Source organism: Dermacentor silvarum, chromosome 3, assembly GCF_013339745.2.
Source record: "Dermacentor silvarum isolate Dsil-2018 chromosome 3, BIME_Dsil_1.4, whole genome shotgun sequence".
NCBI classification, from domain to species: domain Eukaryota; kingdom Metazoa; phylum Arthropoda; class Arachnida; order Ixodida; family Ixodidae; genus Dermacentor; species Dermacentor silvarum.
In genome coordinates this window covers 81632871-81653594 of record NC_051156.1, presented here as the reverse complement: position 1 = coordinate 81653594, position 20724 = coordinate 81632871, and positions in this window count along the sequence as shown.

Genomic DNA, 20724 nt, shown 5'->3' with positions numbered 1-20724 from the left:
GACCCTACCCCCCCCCCCTTCCCCCCCCCCCCCCCCCCGGTGCCTAACGCGTGACAGAAGCAGCGCGCTTCCACCCCGCATTTCCCCTCGCGCACGCAAGATTGAGCAGCAAGTGTTGGCTGACCCTCGCAAGCTTGCACTCGCATACGCAGTTTACCGCCGGCACGCAGCGACGATTTTACCGTGTTTGGACTTTATACCGAACCTCAAAACGACGTCCACGACCACGGCAGAAGTTCGTTTGGAGTGTCCATATAATTGCTATCGCAATATAATATATCCGCTCATTTCATTATACATGCATTGTCTCACTCATGCCTGAACCTTGGATTATTACAACCTTAATGAGTGGTTTCTATCTTGGCGTGCACAATCTGCTAGCGCGATAAGTCATCACCGCGAGTAAAGAGCGTGTACACATAACGCGCCTCCATTTTTCCGCAAGCAAGGCGAACCGATATCACCTCTGCTTATCGTTCAAGCACTCACCACGTTCACACTCACTTCCACTCACAAGCACTCACTCATGTTCACACTCACCTGTACTCTTACTCACGTTCACACTCACCTCTATACACCCAAAAGCACTCACCACGTTCACACTCACAGCACTCAGTCACGTTCACACTCATTTCCACTCACTCACAGGCACTCACCACGTTCACACTCACTTCCACTCACATTCATTGGCTCTCACCTCCACTCATACTCAATGGCACTCACCTCCACTCACTGGCTCTCACCTCCACTCACACTCACTGGCACTCACCTCCACTCACTCACTCACCTGCACTCACATTCACTGGCACTCACTCATACTCACCTCCATTCACACTCACCGGCACTCACTGGCACTCACACTCACTGGCACTCACTCGCACTCACCTGCACTCACACTCACCGGCACTCACTCGCTCTCTCACTCACCTGCACGTACACTCACTGGCACTCACTCTCACTCCCACTCACACTCACTACCACTCACTCGCACTCGCACTCACGCCTTTGAAATGAGTGCGAGTGAGTGTGAGTGAGTGCGCCGACCTATGCTAAGATTCGCATCCTGGGCCTCGTCCTTCACTCCCAAGGCGCACACGGCGACACCATCCAAGCTCTCCAGACCCAAACCCAACAAGCCACCCGTCTCATTTGGCGTGTGGCACATCGACGCGCGAGTTGATGAGAGCGGAACACTCTCCGCCTCAGCCAAGCGTACATTAGAAGCCACACGGCGTAGGCATTTCCATACCTCCCCCTAAAGCAGAAAGAGCGGGACCGCATCAACGCGCTCCTCAGGAGCTGCACGCAGGTCGCCCTCCGCTTACCCCCCAGCACCTCCACAGCCAGGCTCCTTAACCTCGGTAACCACAATACGCAGAAGCAACCCTAACAGCACAGCTTACTCGTTTGTCGGGTACAGCGGCAGGCTGGGCTCTACTCTGTCAGCTAGGCATTGCCCCGATCACCCATCCTACTGAGGCGCTCCCCCTACCTCCAGACCTATATTCCCATCTTGTCATTCCTCCCATTCCGAACAATATGCACCCCGAGCACGACGGTAAATGCAGGGCAGCCCACGCCAAAGCCCCACACAAGCATTACGGCGACAGTTCTGAAGTAGCCTACGTGGACGTGGCAACGTATTTGTCAGGCTCCCGAATGGTCCTCGCCGTCATTAACAATCAGGTCCGATTACTCGCATCAGGCTCCATCATCACAGACTCATCCGAAACTGCAGAGGAGGCAGCCATTGCACGCGCTCTCATCTCCACCTCTGCCACTAAAATTCTTTCCGACTCAAAATCCGTCCTATCAATTTGCCCAAAGGCCTGGTATCCGCACCACGGCCTGGTGTATACGCTTCTGGCACCACACCCGCCAAGTAACCCTTATCTGGACCCCCGCCCACGCAAGCCTCCCTGGTAAGGAGGAGGTCCACTCCCTCGCCCGAGGTCTTACTTTCCAGAGCAGAGTCGGACCCTGCGCCAGCCCTGGAGCTTCTGCTTACCTTTAGAGACATCCTTACCTATTACCGAGATACCCGGCGTGTTTACACACCGCCGGCTCCCTCCCTAACCCTAACCCAAGCCTCCCACTAGCGCCGACTCCAGACCCGTACTGATCCCTACACTATTCTCATTCATGCCCCATACACCGATCAATTCTTGTCCTCCTGTAAGCTCTAGCGGACACCAGGAGACTTTCTTCATGTCCTCCTCCCATTCCCTACGTTTCCGCACGCTCCATCCCAAGCCACGGTGGAGTCATACTGGGAGACTCTCCTGGCCAGCTCCACTGCTACACACCTGCGCCTATTATCGCCGCAACCCTGAAGCGGGTAGCCCCCCAAGGGCTCTCCATTGCTCTATAAAGGCGGCCCCCTAAGGGCTGCCTCGTGCCATGTAAGGGGCTTTTACCCCTTTCTTCAAGCATTTGGCAATAAATTTTTTCACAACCACCACCCTCCGGGGCACGAGACGAGCGCGCTCCCCCGACGCCACAGCGGCTCCACGGTTGTGATTCACTAAAGGTGCGCAGTGCGTGCGTCATTGCGCACGCCACGTCGAAGCCATCTGGCTGACTAAACGTGTGGCCTAGTGGGTGTGTCGTTAGGCACATGACGGCGCAGCCAATGGGTAGGGGGTGGTGCCACGTCATCAGTGTATCAAATGACTAAATGAAATAAAATGTATTAATGTCCAATTGAACGCCGCGGAGCACTCCTTCGAGTTACGAACTCGTGGGCAAGCGAGTGTGTTCAGATGCTTGGCGCGTTTTCATTTGGCCTCACCCAGGTGTCGTTAGAACGCGGGGGATAACTTAAAAATTAAATTATGGTGGTTCTAAGTGCCAGAACCACGACCTGAATATGAGCATGCCGTAGTGGTGGACTCCGGAAATTTGTACCACCTGGGGTTCTTTAACGTGCACCTAAATCTAAGTACACGGGTGTTTTCAGGGGAGAACTTGCACGGACACGGAACGCGCGAAAAAAACATTTCACGAAAGGGGCTATATCGCTTTCGCATAACCACACGTAAGCACTTTAAAACGCCTCTGGCAAATTTGTTGTTTTGTTTTCATTAACAATATGTTTGATGTTATCGAAACAGAGATACCATTTTTGTGGATGATTGCGTACTGTATGCAAGGGCATCTAATGAGGCAGTGTCCTTATTGGCGGCCGACTTGAAGCACCTATAAAGTAGTGTGTCACTAATAGCATGCCCCTAAACATAAATAACTGTGTAGACATTAGCTTCACTGGAAACATATAACAAAATCAGATATAAGTATTTGTTAAGTGGCCAAAAAATAAAAAGATAAAATAAGTCATCAGTGAAATATTTAAGTCTTCTGCTGTCAGAGGATGGTTCTTGGTCATAACATCTTAATACCGAAGTTAGAAATGCAGGGCGCGCCCTTCATTTCTTGCAACAAAGTTTATAACATGTACGTATTAACGTATAAGAATCATCGTATCAAACACGTTTTACCAATTTTGCAGTAGGCATGCCCTGTGTGGGATCCGTTTTCCGATCTGCAAATTATAGCAGCATTAGGTGAACGTTAAGAGCCCCAAGTGGTCTTAATTAATCCGGAGTCCCATACTACAGCGTGCCTCATAATCATATCGTGGTTTTGGCACGTAATTAAAGCCCAAGAACTTAATTTTTTGGCATAATAATTCACTAGAAAAAGTCCAATCCATCGCGACACTGTTCGTCCTGGTGATGTACAACCGCTTTCTAAGTGTAGGGGGGAAAAAGAACTTGACTGGATCCTTTTGCTTGAACAGGGAATCAGGTTACGTCTTAAGCTGTTGCACTCAATCTTTCATAATCATATGGAAATCTGCTCTTCAGACTATCTGAAGTAGAGCACTGCACGGGCCGGTTTTTCAGGTCCGGGCCTGCATGGCCCGAGCCCGAAAGTATCATACGTTGGCCGGCCCGGTTCTGTTCGACCCATTAGCCATTTTGCCTATACAAAGCTAGCTCGAGTTCTCGGTTATTGTGAAGATACCGTCACGTGATTAGCAGCCGCCAGGCGGTCTTCAAGCTTCATCAAAGGTGGTTTTTGCCCTGCATTCCGTTTTGCTGGTTACATGATAATTTAACTGTGAGAGAAATAAACATTTCATTACGAGCCGAGCACGCACAGATTTTTATGTGAATATTTGGTATAAAGACAAAGCAAGAATCGACAATTAGGAAAATATGGAGGGATCAGGCTGGCAACAACCACCGGGAGTGGAAGAACACCAGTTTACATGTAGGGATGAAGTTGTAGAAAAGCACATCGGTTGATCACCATGCTCGGGCTTTAAAGTGAGCGCCAACATACTATAGCGAAGGCATAGGTGAACAGTCCCGTACACGCCGAGGCCAGCCATCTCATCTCACTTTTGAATCTCATATAGTCATTCGAGTGTACCTACAGTGACGGAATTTGAGCCAATAATTTTGTCGCGAATGTGAAATTAAATACGATGGTTACTGGCTTTCAGGAATACCATAATATACGACCACTAGAAGCTTCGTTTTATTAAATAGACATTACTGACCCGAAAGGCTAACGCTCATCATATTTTCACACGGAACATGCCGTTTTTATTGCTTCATTCGGCTTCATTATAATGATGTCAGTTTTTCAATCGACAATTTAGGCATCCTTGTTTCGAAATATATGCAAATTTGGAATCTGTCTACTTGTGTTTCAGCACAGTGCATGTATAACGTAGGCTTTTTTGTTTTTTTCCTCCGTCATATGACCTGCTTGATATTCACGAAATTGGCAGACAACGTACCTAGTGCTACAAAAAACGTATAGAAGGCGGCGAACACGAGGGTCGAGCTACTTAACGAATGGAAATAGCATTCAAAATAAAAATTTACTGAGGCAATAAAATGTTCTGCATTTCTGTTTTGTTTTTCACATCCCCCTCGCCAATGTTGCAGCATCCGCGTAGACTTGAAGCATTTGTCTAAGAACAATGGACACTTGAAAGTCTCGATTTAATTAGTTCGGCTAATTGTGCAATAACCCAGGGCAAAATATTCAACTAGCTTGAATATATAACGAAGAAAAATAATGGAAACCAATTGTGAGTTGCCCTATATGCCTTAAGACAAAAAAGTTGTAAATGAATTTTCAGAATGTATTTGCTACAATTTCATCTAAAAACTTCTTGAAAAGTTGTTTAATTTTTGCTTCTCCATTAAAATTATCAAGCCGAAAATCTACATATTGTTGTGCAGCAACAAAATATTGCTGTGGACTCTGCCTCTAGGCACGTCTTCCTCTCTTGAAAAATGTGACGAGCTCTATCGAAACTCGTCTCATTGATTCCCGTTAAGGACAGCTTGGATGCCTGAGACAGTCTAGTGAATGTTTTTGCAGCGAGTCTCGTACCAATCCTATACTTTCCAATTTCTTGAGCGCGACTGCAACGCATATATATTTATAACTCTTTGTGAGTTTGATTCGAATCTGTCATGTCTATCAACTCTTGAAGTGTGCCTTTCGACGCTATTCCCACCCATTCAAATGTGCTTCCCCTTGTTGACAGGCGACGCCGCTCTTGAAATCATACCGCTACCTCTATCAAACTTCGGGTCGTCCGTCACACGCCAGAGCACGACCATCTCTTGGAAATCGAGGAGTTAATAAGCTGGGAACAATGTGGACCAGAGTTCGTTAGTGTCGCGAAGACGAAAGAATTCCTGCAGAACCCAGGTTAAGATGACTATCGAAGTTATTGCAATTAACATTCACACAATGTAGCGAACAAGAACCGACACACCGTGTTATCTAAGACACTTTTATTAAGAATCCGTAGTATTTCTCCTGATGCTTCAAGTGATTCGGCTATATGCGGTCATATACTGTCTCCCTGATTGACCCGCTTTGTTATGACCATCACTCGCCATTGTTATCTCACAACGGTAGAACAAGGACCACAGGCCGACGGTGCATGCAGTGCCGACGATGTAATTACGAAGAAGGAATGATGTTGATCGAACGACGAAGGCATATGAGGACGACGGCATGACGACGATGAGATGATTCTGAAGTGATGGCGATAAATAATTGCGATGGTATTACAATGCCATGACCACGGTGTCCTAATCTCGATTGATTGATGATAGCGCAATATCAGAATGAAACAGAAATTATGCTGATGGAACGCAAGGTGGTATGACGGCCACAGCATTTAGTAATTGTTAGCCAACTACACATGCTTCTGAATAACATCCCTGCCTTCTCCCTTTCTTTTCTGCTCGTCCTTCCCAGGCCGCTTTACAAACATATCCTCTGCCGTTCAGCTCAGTATGGCGGTGCTGTAGCTCATTAGGCCACGATCGCACACTTACAAACAAATCTTATCAACAAGTCTTTTATTCAAGCTCGAACCTAAGGAGAACATTGAGCTTGGGGGTTCCTATCGAAATACATGAGAAATCGGCAATATTTTCTCAGAGCAACAACTGCACCAAATATGATGAGTTATGTTGAATTTAGAAAAAAATGTTAAAGCGTAGTGATTTCAGAAAGGGATATTTTATCTAGGCTGTCTACTTTCTTACGTAAAATTTTAAGAATTCGAAAAGTTCGACAAAGAAAATTTGACGTATAGAACAATGTACCTCAGCTGCTGAAAAATGATATCGGAATTTTGTAAACTGCACCTAATAATACATCCACAGCGCACAGCAATCATATATCATACACCATCCGGAAATACACCACTAAGTTGTGAATGTTGCATTTGCAAAACCCTTCCGAACATTATACGAAATTCACTTAAGTTTTAGGATATAGCAAAAAAAAAATCGTTCGCTTTTGATGCTCCAACGAGTGCAGCTTTTAGAAATGCCATATTTGTTTTTAATGGCTGAGTTGCTGATTTATAAACTTCATGCTTCTATTTTTTTCCAAATTTACGAACATCCTGCAATTGTTGGAAAAGATTACACTATCTAAACAAAAGTTATATTTGCTGCAGTCTCTGCAATTTACCTTTACATCTTAAATGCAACACATTTCATTCGAATCGGTTCAGCGGTTTTCTCATGAAAGCATTCCTGCATTATACATGTATTTCAGTATCCGGCATCGAAGATAGGCCGGAGCTAAAGCTTCCTCTTAAACAATACATCGCGCCAGTTCTATAGGAAACCCATGAATAATCCTGACGTATATGCAATACCGTGGCCACAGTGGTGCACAAATCAGAAATCCGCCCAAGAGAATATATATATGCAGCGAAAGCTTCGCGGGAGCCGTTATCTCAGCCAGGCATCTCTCAGAAGGCCGACGAGCTGTCTGGCCAAGTGTCTAGCAAAACCGTAGATTCGTTGTCAGTAGAGCAAGTAGCTGACCGTCTTCGAGATAACGCTGATACACAAGCGCGCTCGTTTCTAAGTACCGAGGTGAAGCGACAGCTTCAGGGTATGTTTATTTTCATTGTGCTTTCTTTAGCTGTGCGTCATAGTATACGTCATAGCGGAAATATCGTATTCCTTAAAGTCGATACGCCACGTGGTGGCGAGAAAAGGAACCTGTACGAACTGTCCCTAACTCCTGGCTATGTGCAATGCCCTGCGCAATAAGCTCATGGCATGATTTTTGTAGCGCGAAATACTGAAGTGCGGAATAAAAAAAAGGAAGGCTTAGGGGAAGAAAGACGAGCAGGAGTGCTAATTAACAACTTGAAGCTAAACATTTCGACAGAATTACCTGTCTGGTTGGGAAAATTGATTAAGACTTAGAGATTGACTCCAACCAAATAAGGAAATTTACTAGCCCGACGTTTCGGAACCAATTCGGCTCCTTCTTCAGGGGGTATTCTTCGGAGGTGGCGGTGTGCCGCTTTTAAAAGGTGCGTCGTAACAAAGGAGAGGAAGGGGGAGAGAGCGTAAGGTGCGGAGACACTTGGCAGGGCACCTGTTCTAGACAGACAAAATAGGTTGTGGGGGTGGGGGGGGGGGGCTTCATGGTCGCTGGTCGGCTGGGTTGACCAATGCTGGGCGCCCTTTAGTCGCGGGAATGCGTTGACGAGGGACAAGGGGGGGGGGGCGAGGTGTTTTGGTGTTGCTGACCTAGAGCGGGGGGTCCTTTCTTCCCTTCGTCGCGTCTGCAAGGCCATGAACATACAAAGAAGGAAGAATGCCCTTCTCGCGGTTTATATTACCCACCGTGTTCTGAATGTGCCAAGACTCGAGTAGTAGCCTTTTTCGCCAGTGTGTCTCTGTTTGAAGGATTTGGGTTTCATGGAAAGAAATCTTATGGTCGGCGTCTTCATATCAAATGTACGCCTCGAAGATGATGAATGCCTGGTCTCTTTTGATGTGATCTCTTTGTTCACCAGAGTACCCATTCAGTTAGCTATATCCGCAACAAGGGATGCCCTGGAACGCGACGACACACTCGACGAGAGAACCCCCTTGAGTGTAGACGAGATCTGCCGCCTTCTCGAGCTATGCGTGTCAAATACCTACTTCACCTTCCGAGGCAGCTACTACAAGCAGGTGAAAGGAACTCCCATGGGGGCCTCAATTTCCGTCACCATGGCTAACTTAACGATGGAAAATATCGAAGACAGAACTCTGAGTACTTTTTCCCCGAAGCCAAAAGTCTTCCTCAGGTACGCGGATGATTGCTTCTGTATCGTGAAGGAGTCGCAAGTCGAAAACCTGCAGAGCCATTTAAATTCCATAGACCCGGATATACAGTTTACGTCGGAGCGCGAACAAAAGGGATCGTTACCATTCCTAGATGTACAAGTTACACAAACCAACGGCAATCTAAAATTCTCAGTCTACCGAAAACCAACCCACATAGACCTACCTACACTTCGCATCCAACCATCCGGCAAACCACAAGGCATCGGTCGTAAATTCTTTATTGAAAAGAGTCGAAACTCATTGCACATTGGAATTGGATCAAACGAAAGAAAGGAGAACGGTTCTCAACGAACTCAAAAGGAACGGCTATACAACGGAATTCATTCGAAAAAACACCCGACAACAAAAAAGAAAAAAAACAAACTACGAGACCTCCAACCGTTGACTCCCCCTCGACCACAGAAACGAGTGTCCATCCCATACGTCAAAGGTACCAGAGAAGCTCTCAGCCGAATATTGAAAAAAGAAGGCCTCAAAGTCGCGCATAAACCGATGAACACTTTGAATATCCTCATTTCTAAACCAAAAGACCGTCCACCAAAAGAAAAAGCTCAAGGCGTCGTCTATAAAATCAGCTGTGCCGACTGTCCAGCGTCGTACATCGGGGAAACCAAAAATCTAAAAGAATCAGACAACATGAAAACGACGTCAGAACATTCAACCGAATACGCAGCGCCGTCGCCGAACATTCCGAAGACGCCGACCACAATATTTCTGTCCAAGAAACCGAAATCCTTCAAACAGAGACAAACTGGCGAAAAAGGCTACTACTCGAGTCTCGGCACATTCAGAACACGGCGGGTAATATAAACCGCGTGAAGGGCATTCTTCCTTCTTTGTATGTTCATGGCCTTGCAGACGCGACGAAGGGAAGAAAGGACCCCCTGCTCTAGGTCAGCAACACCAAAACACCTCGTCCCCCCCCCCCCCCCCCCCATTGTCCCTCGTCAACGCATTCCCGCGACTAAAGGGCGCCCAGCATCGGTAAACCCAGCCGACCAGCGACGCCGAAGCCCCCCCCGCCCCCACCCCACCCCCACCACCTACTTTTTCTGTCTAGAACAGGTGCCCTGCCAAGTGTCTCCGACCCTTACGCTCTCTCCCCCTTCCTCTCCTCTGTTACGGCGGACCTTTTAAAAGCGGCACACCGCCACCTCCGAAGAATACCCCCTGAAGAAGGAGCCGAATTGGTTCCGAAACGTCGGGCTAGTAAATTTCATTATTTGGTTGGAGTCAATCTCTAAGTCTTAATTAACAATTGAATTAATTAGTCAAGAACTCACAAATATACACACAAGGAGATAGGTTTATCAAACACTGTATCAGAAACACTAGTCATCTGAGTAGGTTAATGAACCATTAGTAAAAAAAAACTTGTGAAGACTCATGCATGGCAATAATTTTGGTAGACTAAAAACCAGGCTAGGTTAGGGTGTACATATGTTCAAAAGCGCGAACTCCTTATCGCGTAAAGCCCGTGATGGTTGACTCACGTATCTGTCACCATGTTTTTTAACATATTAGGCCTCGGCATTTTCCAGCGTTCTCCGATGGTGACCGCGATTCAACAAAACTTCCTATTTGCACTGCGGCCATCAACATGCAAGCCTAGGTTGAAGGTTCCTTCGTTAAATCGTTTTTGTGTTCCCCCAAGCTTTTGCTGACGCCACGCTTGATTTGGCCTATATAACTACAGCCGCCGTGTGAATAGTATTCGAAATACAGGCCCTACGCAGCAATCCACAAATTTACTTGAACAGCACAGCCGTTTAAGCTCTTGGTTGCGCCGCGTAGTGCCAACAAAAACTGCTTCTGGTAAAGACGTCACCGTGTGTTGCCTACCAATCACCTCGCTGAGCGGGCGCGTGCTTCGCCTCCTCTGCGCGCCGTGCACATGCTCCCTTGACATGGGACGTCAACGAGACGGAAGGAGAACATGCGCGCGGTGCGCGCTATGCTGGGGACAGAGAAACAGAAAATGAGAGCGAGAGAGAGAGAGATTGTAGCTAAAGCCCCTATATAAAAAAGTAGCGTCATGCTTTGAAGAATGCCGCCGCCTCCTCGCACACCCTGTCCGAGGCCGACGCCGCGGTGGTATTGGCCTAATGGCATCACGTGGACCGCCAGACCGTCGGACGCTGGCTGCGTTTGTTTACGATCACGCTCCGTCGCCATTTTCGCTTGATACGCGTCTACCGACTGGCGAGGAGCGCACGTTGGTACCGTTGCTCTTCCTTGTTGTTTAAGTTTGAGAATGCGTTAAACTAAGTTTTGTGGCAAGTGCGACGTCGCTTCAAGGCATTTTCCATAACCATGGCTTGCTGCGCCTTTGGATGCCAAAATACTTCTAGCAAAGGCAAGCGACTCTTCTCGATACCGCCCGGTAAGCGCGACGGGTTAAGAAGAAAGACGTGGATTCATCGAATTGGCAGGAAGAACTTCAGACCAACACCCTCCACACGACTATGCGAGGTAAGTTGCGAGTACGTGTACTTTGGTGTATTTGGACGTGTATTCGGCGCGCTTAATCGTTTTGTACGCCTACAGGCTTGCATTCGCGGGCACGCGAGGCTGCGTGCGAGAACGTCATTCCGAAACTTGATTCCGGAACTTTTTTTTAAAAAGATTCTGCGCAGTCCTTTTGATAAAATTAAAGGGTCGAGTGTAAAAAATCATCTTAGGAAAGCAACTCTTTATCGCTTGTGGTTACTTAATAGCCCTCTTTACAGCGAACAGCTTTGTGTGCCTCTTTCATTCGTGTTTGTCGTTGGCGGTAGCGCGGTTGATAAGCGATACAAAGGCACCGATGAAAAACGTGCGTACTCTACCAAAATCGAGTTACAGGGTGCGTTCGTCGCCAAATGACAGCATCAAAGGTGTTTGAGACGTACATACATGCTAATTCGCGTGAGCTTTAAAGTGTGTGAATTTTAAGAAGCGGCGGTGGAGCACTCGCAAAGAAAACGTGCGGTCACCCGCTCGCAAACGTTCCCAAAGCATGCACCTTAATGCAACTCTGTTCGCGACAAGTACATCACTTCGTGAACGGACGAGCTAACGTGACAAGTCACAAACCTGAAAAAATAATTTACTGAACTTAAGCTCACTATGCTCTAGTTTGAGACTGAGTGAAGCGCTGTTACCGCCCTCCCGCTTCGCGAGCGAATGCTAAAAAAGTGATTTCATTTTCTATGTCCGCAGAGTCCCGACTGGATGACCGGCCGCGCAAAATTCTGTTGAGTATGAGGCACTAGAAACATAATAGGACCAGCGCCCACCCCGAGCCTTGGCGCGTGCTTATAAGATTGGCAAGCACGCATGTAGGCAGCTTTGTAGCTTGCAATGCCCCATCGAACCTTCAGAGCAGCGATTGTTTGTGTCCTCTATCAGCCTTTTTACGTCATCTGATACGCGTCGCCAATTCACATGGTATGGACGGTGCGGATTATTTAGGTTACCGAGGGCTTGCTGGAAGCCAAGATGTTGTCATTCGATCACAAACTTATTATTTACACCAATTCGCAACAAGATCTTGCGACACGCGCTTGACAAATGTTACGTACCTAATTGTAGCGCACGCGATACATTCGGAGTCGTCATGGTACGGCGTTGGCGCTCGTTTAGGTACTTAAAAGAAGTTTTCAAAACAGGAATAAACGAAAACCTGCCGTCACTGAATTTATATAACCCTCCTTACAGAAATTCTATGCTGTACACGAAGTTACTCGAAGCTAGAAAGCAAACGCAAACGCTCAAACGCTACGCCTTGCTAAGCGCGCATTCACTCTGCGAAAGGTCGTCTGCTACGCTCGAGCGGTGTAGGCGGCGCCACGGTCGAGGAGCGAGCGCGAAAGAGAGGAGAATCGAGGAGGAGGGTAGGTGGAGGAGGAGAGTGTCGCTACTTTTTTATATAGGGGCTTTAATTGTAGCGGCACCAACGTGGCAACGCGCAGAGCTGCTGCTGACGCCGTCCACGTAGCCGCGCGTTCACGCCGAACGCGCGCGGTGTCCGTGACTGCAGCAGGCGCCTCTGGCGGCGGCTCGGCAGGTTTCGACCAGACACGCTCCGGCAAGTGTGAAGGCGCAGCTTGGCCGTGACATCACCGGGGAGCTTAAAGCTCGGAGCCTCCACGACGCCGGCAGAGCTCTTGTTGACTCTGCGGCGAGTACATGTAGCCTTGAAATGGGACAACCAAAGAAGATCCGGACACCCGAAAAAGGAGCCGCTTATCTTGAAGCCCGTCGCACGGCCAAGCGACAATAAGCGCCTCGCCGGCGAGCTGATTCGGAATACCTTGCGTAGCAGCACTTGGCATTTACTCGCAAAATTTAGCCAAGCCTAGTAAAATCTGGAAGAAGCTAGGCCGATCATTAGCCCCATTGTTTACTCCAGCGTTGCACCACTAGTGCAAGCTTTCCACATTTTTGTGGTCCCCCTGGTTTATGTTTACGCCGCGTTTCCTTTGGCCTGTATAACTAGGGCCGCCATGTGAATGACATTCAAAATACACCCCTACGTAGCAATCCACAAAAAAATGTTCACCTCAAAGGCGAAGCATCAATTGCAATAGCAAATTTGTAGAGAGCTATACGGAGTAATGATGGTAGCTTTATCAGCTGTATAAACTTGGACATGCAGCAGCACCGGCAACACGGAGAACTGTTGTCGACGCCGTCGGCGTTTTGCCCGCGTTCGCACAAAATGCGGGCGGCGTTGGTGACTATTGCCGGAGCCCCTGATATAAATAGGCACTTGGTGCCGCAGCTAAACGTCACCTCCCTACACTCCCCCCCCCCCCCCCACGGCCTCTCGCGCGTGGGAAGTAGGCGCGTTTGCTCTCCATATATGGTGATTGTAAAGGAGAAAAGAGACGCCCACTTCTGCAGCCCTTAAGGGAGCACGGCGCAGAACGCGTTTGTTCTCCGCCGTGCGTTCATTCGCCGTGAAAGCGCGCGTCCCTCGCGCCCTTTCACTCGCACATACAGCGTTCGGCGCGCGGCGACGATTTCCTCTCCATTGAAGTCATACGGAACCTCACGGATACGGCGTAGAAAACGGCGACGGCAGAAATCTGCTTTGGTGGTGGTGGTGAAATCTTTTATTGAACAAAGAGAGAGGGTGAAGCCCGTGAGCTCCATGAAACTAGGTGTCGTCCTTAGTCCGGGACGTCATTGGTCGAAGCCGCCACTCGAGCCCGTTGAACCAGAGCTCGTTGTTTCTCTAGTCCGGAGCTGTTGAGCACGGTCGCCTCCCAGTCCTCTCGAGTTGGGTGGGGAATAGGGAATAGTTTGGGATTCTGTTGGCAGGCCCAGGCCATGTGATACAGATCTGCCAAATTACCACAGTGCTGGCATTGACCATTGATGTTGGGATCGAAATGCTTTACTATAGCTGGGCAGAGCAACGTATTAGTTTGGAGGCGCCGTAGGACGCGTTCTTCAGTTTTGGATAGGCCTTTTGCCGGAGGGGGGTACACCCGGCGCTGCTAGCAGAAGTAATGTCGAATTGCACTGAACCGTAGTAGGGGAGCAGGACATTCAGGCTGTTTAGGGCAACAGGGAGGTTCCCGGGGAATAAGTGCGCGGGCTGCTGCGTCTGCAGCTTCATTACCTCGAAGGCCCTGATGGCCTGGAGTCCAGATTATTCCTTTTGGGGCGGGATCCCGATACCTGATGCAGAGTCTCAGAATTTTGTTAGCTAGTGGAGAGATTTCCCCTGCCAAGTAGTTTTCAGAAGCCCTTCGAGAGTCTGTGAGTATGCATTTGGATTGAGGGTGTGCAGCCGCCAAGGCGACAGCGACTTATATTCGCGGCTCTAAATGAGAGTCCGTCCACCTGAGTTCCCTGATGTACAACCGCCGCCGTGTAATATCCCCTGGGCGAAGGTCCGGCTACATCCACATAGTAAACCCCAGAACGGGAGCCAAGCTGTCTTTCTTGCGCTTTGGCACGCGCCTGTCTTCGTCCTTCATGTGTTTCTTTCGTCATATTACGAGGGAGTGGGGGCACCCAGAGTTTGGTGCGCCGCAGCTCTGGGATGCGCTCCGTGTGTTCAGGTTCGCAGTTGTGTTGAATGCACAGGCGGTCTAGCAGGCGACGCCCCGGGGCGGTCTGCATAAGCCGTGTGTAATGATTTGTGAGGTACGCCTCCCTGAGCTCCTGAATAGAGTTAAGGACCCCCAAGGCAGATAGTTTCTGATTGGAAGTGCTGATGGGCAGGCCTAAGGCGCGTTTGGTTACTTTCCTGAGGATTACATCAGCCCTGTTCTCGTCGTGTTTAGTCATTCTTAAATACGGAATTGAGTAAAGAATCCTGCTGGTTACAAAGGCGTGGGCGAGCCGAAGCGCGTCCCTACCTCGTAACCCCCCGCGTTTGTTTGAGACTCGGCGGATCATACGTCCTACCTGTTCCCCTACTTTGCTTAACTTGTACAACGTAGTTCCGTTTTGTTCTGTTATGTATGAGAAGGCCTAAGACTCGGATCTCAGAGACCACCCGAATGGAACCCCCTGATAGAGTCAAGTCCAGGGTCGTTCTGTCTTTTACGTTTGCTCGGATATGTAGGAGTTCGGATTTAGCTGTAGCGCACTGCAATCCGCATTGAGTCGCGTAGGCGTCCACGATGGAGGCGGCCTGCTGGAGACGGTCTTCCATTTCGCCTATACTGCGCTGATTTGCCCAAATTGTGATATCATCGGCGTATAGTGCGTGATGTACCCCCTCTACATGTGCCAAAAACTTCGGGAGCTTCATCATAGCTATATTAAATAGTAACGGGGAGATGACCGCCCCTTGCGGAGTCCCTCGCGTACCCATCTTGAAGGGTCCATGTTCCTCATCATCTATGCGGAGAATCGCCAGCCTATCTGAGAGGAAGTCTCTGATATATGCAAAGGTTTTCCTATCGCAATGAGTGCGGCTTAAGTTGGTCAGAATGATCTCATGTTTAACATTATCGAACGCACCTTTAAGGTCGAGAGCAAGAATTGCCCTGTCATTGTGTGTCGAATAGGTGGGTTGGATGATGTCTCGATTTAGTTGAAGGAGGATGTATGGTGCAGACATATGTGGCCTAAAACCAAACATGGTATCCGCGAAGTATCCCTTACTTTCGAGGTACGGAGAGAGGCGGTCTCTAACCATGGCTTCCATGAGTTTGCCTACGCACGAAGTAAGCGGTATGGGCCTGAGGTTGTCTGTAGCAATTTGCTTGCCGGGTTTGGGAATGAAGGTGACTAATGCTGTTTTCCAATCGATTGGAAGCGGTTGGCCGTCCCAGATCGCGTTAATGTATTCCAATAGATGCCAATAGGTATCATCCGACAGATTTACTAGAAGTGTTACAGTGATATGATCTCGGCCCGGGGCGGTGCCCCTGCGCATTTTGCCCAGCGCCGCTTTCAGATCATGCATGGCAAATGGAGCATCGAGTTGATGGTTTTCCCTGCCCGCGTATTCGTATGCAGTCTTGTCCGGATCTAGCTTGCGGCATAGGTATTTATCGCAAAGAGCATCGGCTAGCTGGGAATTGGTTCCATGAAAGCCTTGCAAGGCCCGGCGGAGCTGTTTTTGTGTTTCTCCTCTGGTTTGCGTGCGGTCAATGAGACTGCGGAAAAGGCGCCATGCGCCCTTCGAGTTCATCTGCCTAGCTACCGCATTGCATCGTTCTGTCCAGTTTGAGTCGTTGAGTTGCGCCGCGTATTCCGCCGCTTGCATGCTCAGCTCAGCTATTCGAAGTTTGAGCTTGCGGTTGAGTTTGTTTTTCCGCCAGCGTTTGGTTAAACTCCTGCGGGCCTCCCAAAGATGGAGGAGGTGATTGTCTACTGCAGGAATGTCTTCCGTGGTCAGTAGGATTGTGACACACTTCGAGTTTGTGGCAGTGAGTTGTTTCGCCCATTCTGTGTACCCACCCGCTCCGAAAACAGAGGGGATTGCATGAGAGCGAAAAGCTGTCCAATTTGTAAGCTTGGCTTGGCTCCACGTTGTGCGGGCTACTTTAGCGGAAATATTGATTTTGAGGAGACAGTGATCGCTACCGAGTGTATCGTCTAAGTTTTCCCATGTTGCATGAGATATATTTTTAACCAAAGTTAGATCCGGGCATGTATCCCGGTTTACAGAATTTCCAACTCTAGTGGGTTGCATCGGGTCTGTAAGGAGCGATAGACGGAGCGTGGAAATGAGTTCTGCGAATTTGCGACCTTTGGGGATTTCGCGAGTGTAGCCCCAATGGTAGCTGGGGGCATTAAAGTCACCCACGATCACTAGTGGATGCTTATCCGCTTCCCTAACTGCTTTATAAAATATTTCGTTGAAGACGCTTCGCTTGCATTTGGGGGAACTGTAAACATTAAGGACGTATACGCTAGGGTCTCGTCTCTTATTAGGTAGGATGTTGACCATCGTGTGTTCATGCCCCTCCGAGAGATCGAGGTCTATCTGACGAGCGGTACACTCCTTATGTACGAGAATACAGGTGGACGTACCCCCCTGACATGAATTGTATCCAGGCAGTTTCGCCTGCAGTCCGGTTTCTTGTAAGGCTATGACCGCCGGCATTGAATTTAGGGTCTGCAGGTAGAGATGGAGAGTGGCCCTCTTTTTCCCATCTCTAAAGCCCCTGCAATTCCATTGGATAATCTCTAATTTCGCTTGTTTGGAACTTTTATGATTCACTTTAGAAATGCCTGCCATCATGAATTTATTGTTGAGGGGGTGGCATCATCACCGCTGGGGCCTGCGTGGGAGCCTGAGTAGGCATGGAAGTCTCGATTTGATGTGCAATGGGTTGCTCCATAGTGCCCTCGGATTCAGAGTTTGCCGGGTTACGATGAACAATTTTGCGTCGACGTTGTTCCGGCATCTTAGTGCTAGCTTTGATTTCCTCCAATTGGGGAGTGAGCCAATTTTGGATGGTCTGAAGTATGCTGGCCGTGAATATCGGCACGAGACTCTGCTTCAGGTCCTGGATCGCTGCCTGGACTGCAAGGTTTACCTGTTGTGGAATAATGTGTTCCACCATAAGTTTGTTTTGTTCCATTATCATTTTGTTCTCTTCCTCAAATGTTGTTGCCAGCCTGCTAAGACGTGTCTCTATGCCCTCCGAGTTTGTTACGACGGTTTCGGTTTTCGAGACGCTAGTATAACCTGATAGGTCCGACCCAGACTCCTGTTCCTCGTCCGAGCTGGCCGAGGCCTGCATAGACTCCGGCTCCGTTCGTGGTGGAGCCTGCATCGCTTTCAGCGCCTGGTTTCCGCGTTCTAGAGTGGCAATTCGTTTTTGCATAATTTCTAGCTGTTTGCTGATTTCGATTTCGGAAGGGGAGGGGGAGGTGGTAGCGGGAGGCTGAGAGGCGACCCCTGTCCAACTGCTCACCTTTTGCTGCGGGCTTACCAGCGGGGGGGGGGGGGGGAATCCCCAGCCTGGAAGGTAGGCGGCTTCGACCTCGGCCCGGCCTGTACATTGCTCGGTTTGGGCTGTCCAGTCTTCCTTTGCTTGGAATTCTGTGGCTTTTTTACGCCATTCGCGGGAGGTGCTGGTCCCCCTTGTTTGTGGTGTCCCGGTTGTCCATGTTTCAGCTGGGGTGGAGTGGGCTTCCATGCCTTCCTGAATTTTCCCACACATTCCGCAGAGCCAGTGAAGTGGTTTCCGCCGCAAATGAGGCACTTGGGTTGGCAGTTGTGCTTCGTTGGGCCTGACGGGGTGATGTTCACATTCGTACCGCAGTGAATACACCGCTGATCGTCCGGGTTGGGCCACGCATCCGCTCTGTGGCCCAGCGTGCCACACCGGTAGCATGCCGGAACCGTTTTCTTGTAGTAACGCACTGGCACGTTTTCGGAACAGTAGTGAATGAATCTTGGAACGCGACGTCCCTTGAAAGTCACCACTGCGATGTTAGATGTTCCTAATTTCCGCACGTACAGGATTTCACCGTCGATCCATTCGAGCTTGTGCCGAAGAGATTCCGAGGTTTCGGTGTCTGCAACGGTGATGATGCCTTTGCAGGTTTATCCAGCCGATTTTAAATGTCCGTGAAACGGTATTTGATGGTCCCCGATTGTCAGCGTGACGTCCCAGATAAGCTTCGAGGCCAGGGCTTCTGTATTCACTCCCACGACAACGATGTTTTGATCCCATACCGGCCACACGGAGACGCCAGCGTTCGCGGTACTACCGGTGAGGCCTTGCACTGCGGTGCCGATCCCGCCTGGACCGAACGCAGCACGGAGATTCGTGTTAATTCTTGGCTTGAGCACAATCACCAACTCATCTGGCCGGATCCAAGGTGTTTGTGACGGCTTCCATTGCACTTGCTGCCCTCCTCGCCTTGGAGAATCAGAGGCAGCGCCAGCTGCGGGAGCCAATCCTGTTTTGGGAGCTTGTTGCTGGGCGGCTGGCGCAGAGCCTGTTGGCTTCGTCTTGGCGAGATTCTCTTGCATTTGGCGAACCATGACCTGAAGATATTAATCTTCTCCGGGTATAGGGTCTTGCCGTGCTTCCGCGGCCTCGAGTTCCATCCTCTGCGTCGTGCTGGGGTCATTGCCTGCTTTCGCGGCCACCGCCATGGCTAGGGAGCCTCGGCGTTCGCGCCGCCGGCGTTTGGCTTAGCCAGGCTCGTGCGTGGCGTGAGTTTCAACCAGTCGTGAATTGATGAAAAAAGGCCCACCTGGACAAATATGGTATCCAGAGGTTCCTGACGACTTCACGGAGACGGTGAGACCAGTTTCGGGTGGATGTAGGGCAAATTTTCACAACACTCATCGATTTCCGACGGAGCCGACGTGGCATGCGTCCGACCGCCGCGTCTTGACAGACGCGTCCTCTGCTTTGTAGTGTTCATATAATTGCTATCGCAATAAAATAATCATTTTAAATGCAGAGCCTGCGCCGTCCGTCCGCAACAGCTCGAGCACAGGTGCGCCCTCTCCCCCACTCATCCTCTCCCGTAACACGCTGTGGCCTATGTGCACGCTTGCATTGGTGATCGTCTAGAAACGTCTTCATGGCATTAGACTATGCGTATACGCTAAATAGGGCGCACACATAAAATTTTTAACACGCACACTGTATGCGGAATGCAATGCGAACTTTTATATTTGATTTCGCGCTCATAGCTTGAGCACTTTTCGAGACAACGGTGTGGCGTGGAAATCTTTCGCAAAGTCGTGTTTGTCAGTCACGCTCGTCGCGAAGTTCACAAAAAGTGGAAGGATAAACTTCATAAACACAACGTCCAAGAGTTTTTCATGATGGCCTGGGGCTGACCACTTGAGTTGTTCACGTTTCTGAAGTACTTTCGCGGCGTTGTCAACGGCAGCCTTTAGTGGCTGCTTCATCTTTCTCGCTTTTGCGAGGAAAACTTCCAGGTACTTCTTTAGCGAATGCAGAACCATTACAAGCTCAGCAGACGGATAGAGGAGTCCACCTCTGTCCTGGTTGCTAATTAAGGAATCCGATAGCGTAGAAGTGTTTGGTTTCGTTACTAGAGTGAAGCATTCATCACAGGAAATGGTTTCGTGGATTTTTCGTGCGATATATCCACCAACCATTGCTAGTGCAGCAACATCTGGTGTTGGGAGCAACGTCTTCCCCCTGTCGAGATGCTCCTCGAGGGTCGTGGTACGCTTCCTGAGGGCTACATCGCTTCTTTCGGTTTGCTTTAGAGGCTGCAAATATGATGGATACTCTTGGAAGACGCTGGGCACAGCGCCTTTCTTCAGTCTTCATGTCGTGCACCCTTCTTTAAAGTCGGACGGGACGAATTGTTATTCCACTGTTTGTCGGCTACAAACAGTGGAATAACAAGATGTGCTATTTGGGGTCCAGTTGTCTCTCGAGATTACCTTAAGCCACTTTTCGCGAAGTTCTTGGTCACTGGGAATTTCGTGGAATGATACTCCGGTTTCTTTCCGGCCGCTCCATGATTTGCAGTGCGGTACGCAGCAGTACGGCATTGTGCAGCATTCGGGGCGCAACCAAACTTCTGAGCTTGGACAGCCGCCTTTTCTCTTTATCGGTAGTGCTGCACA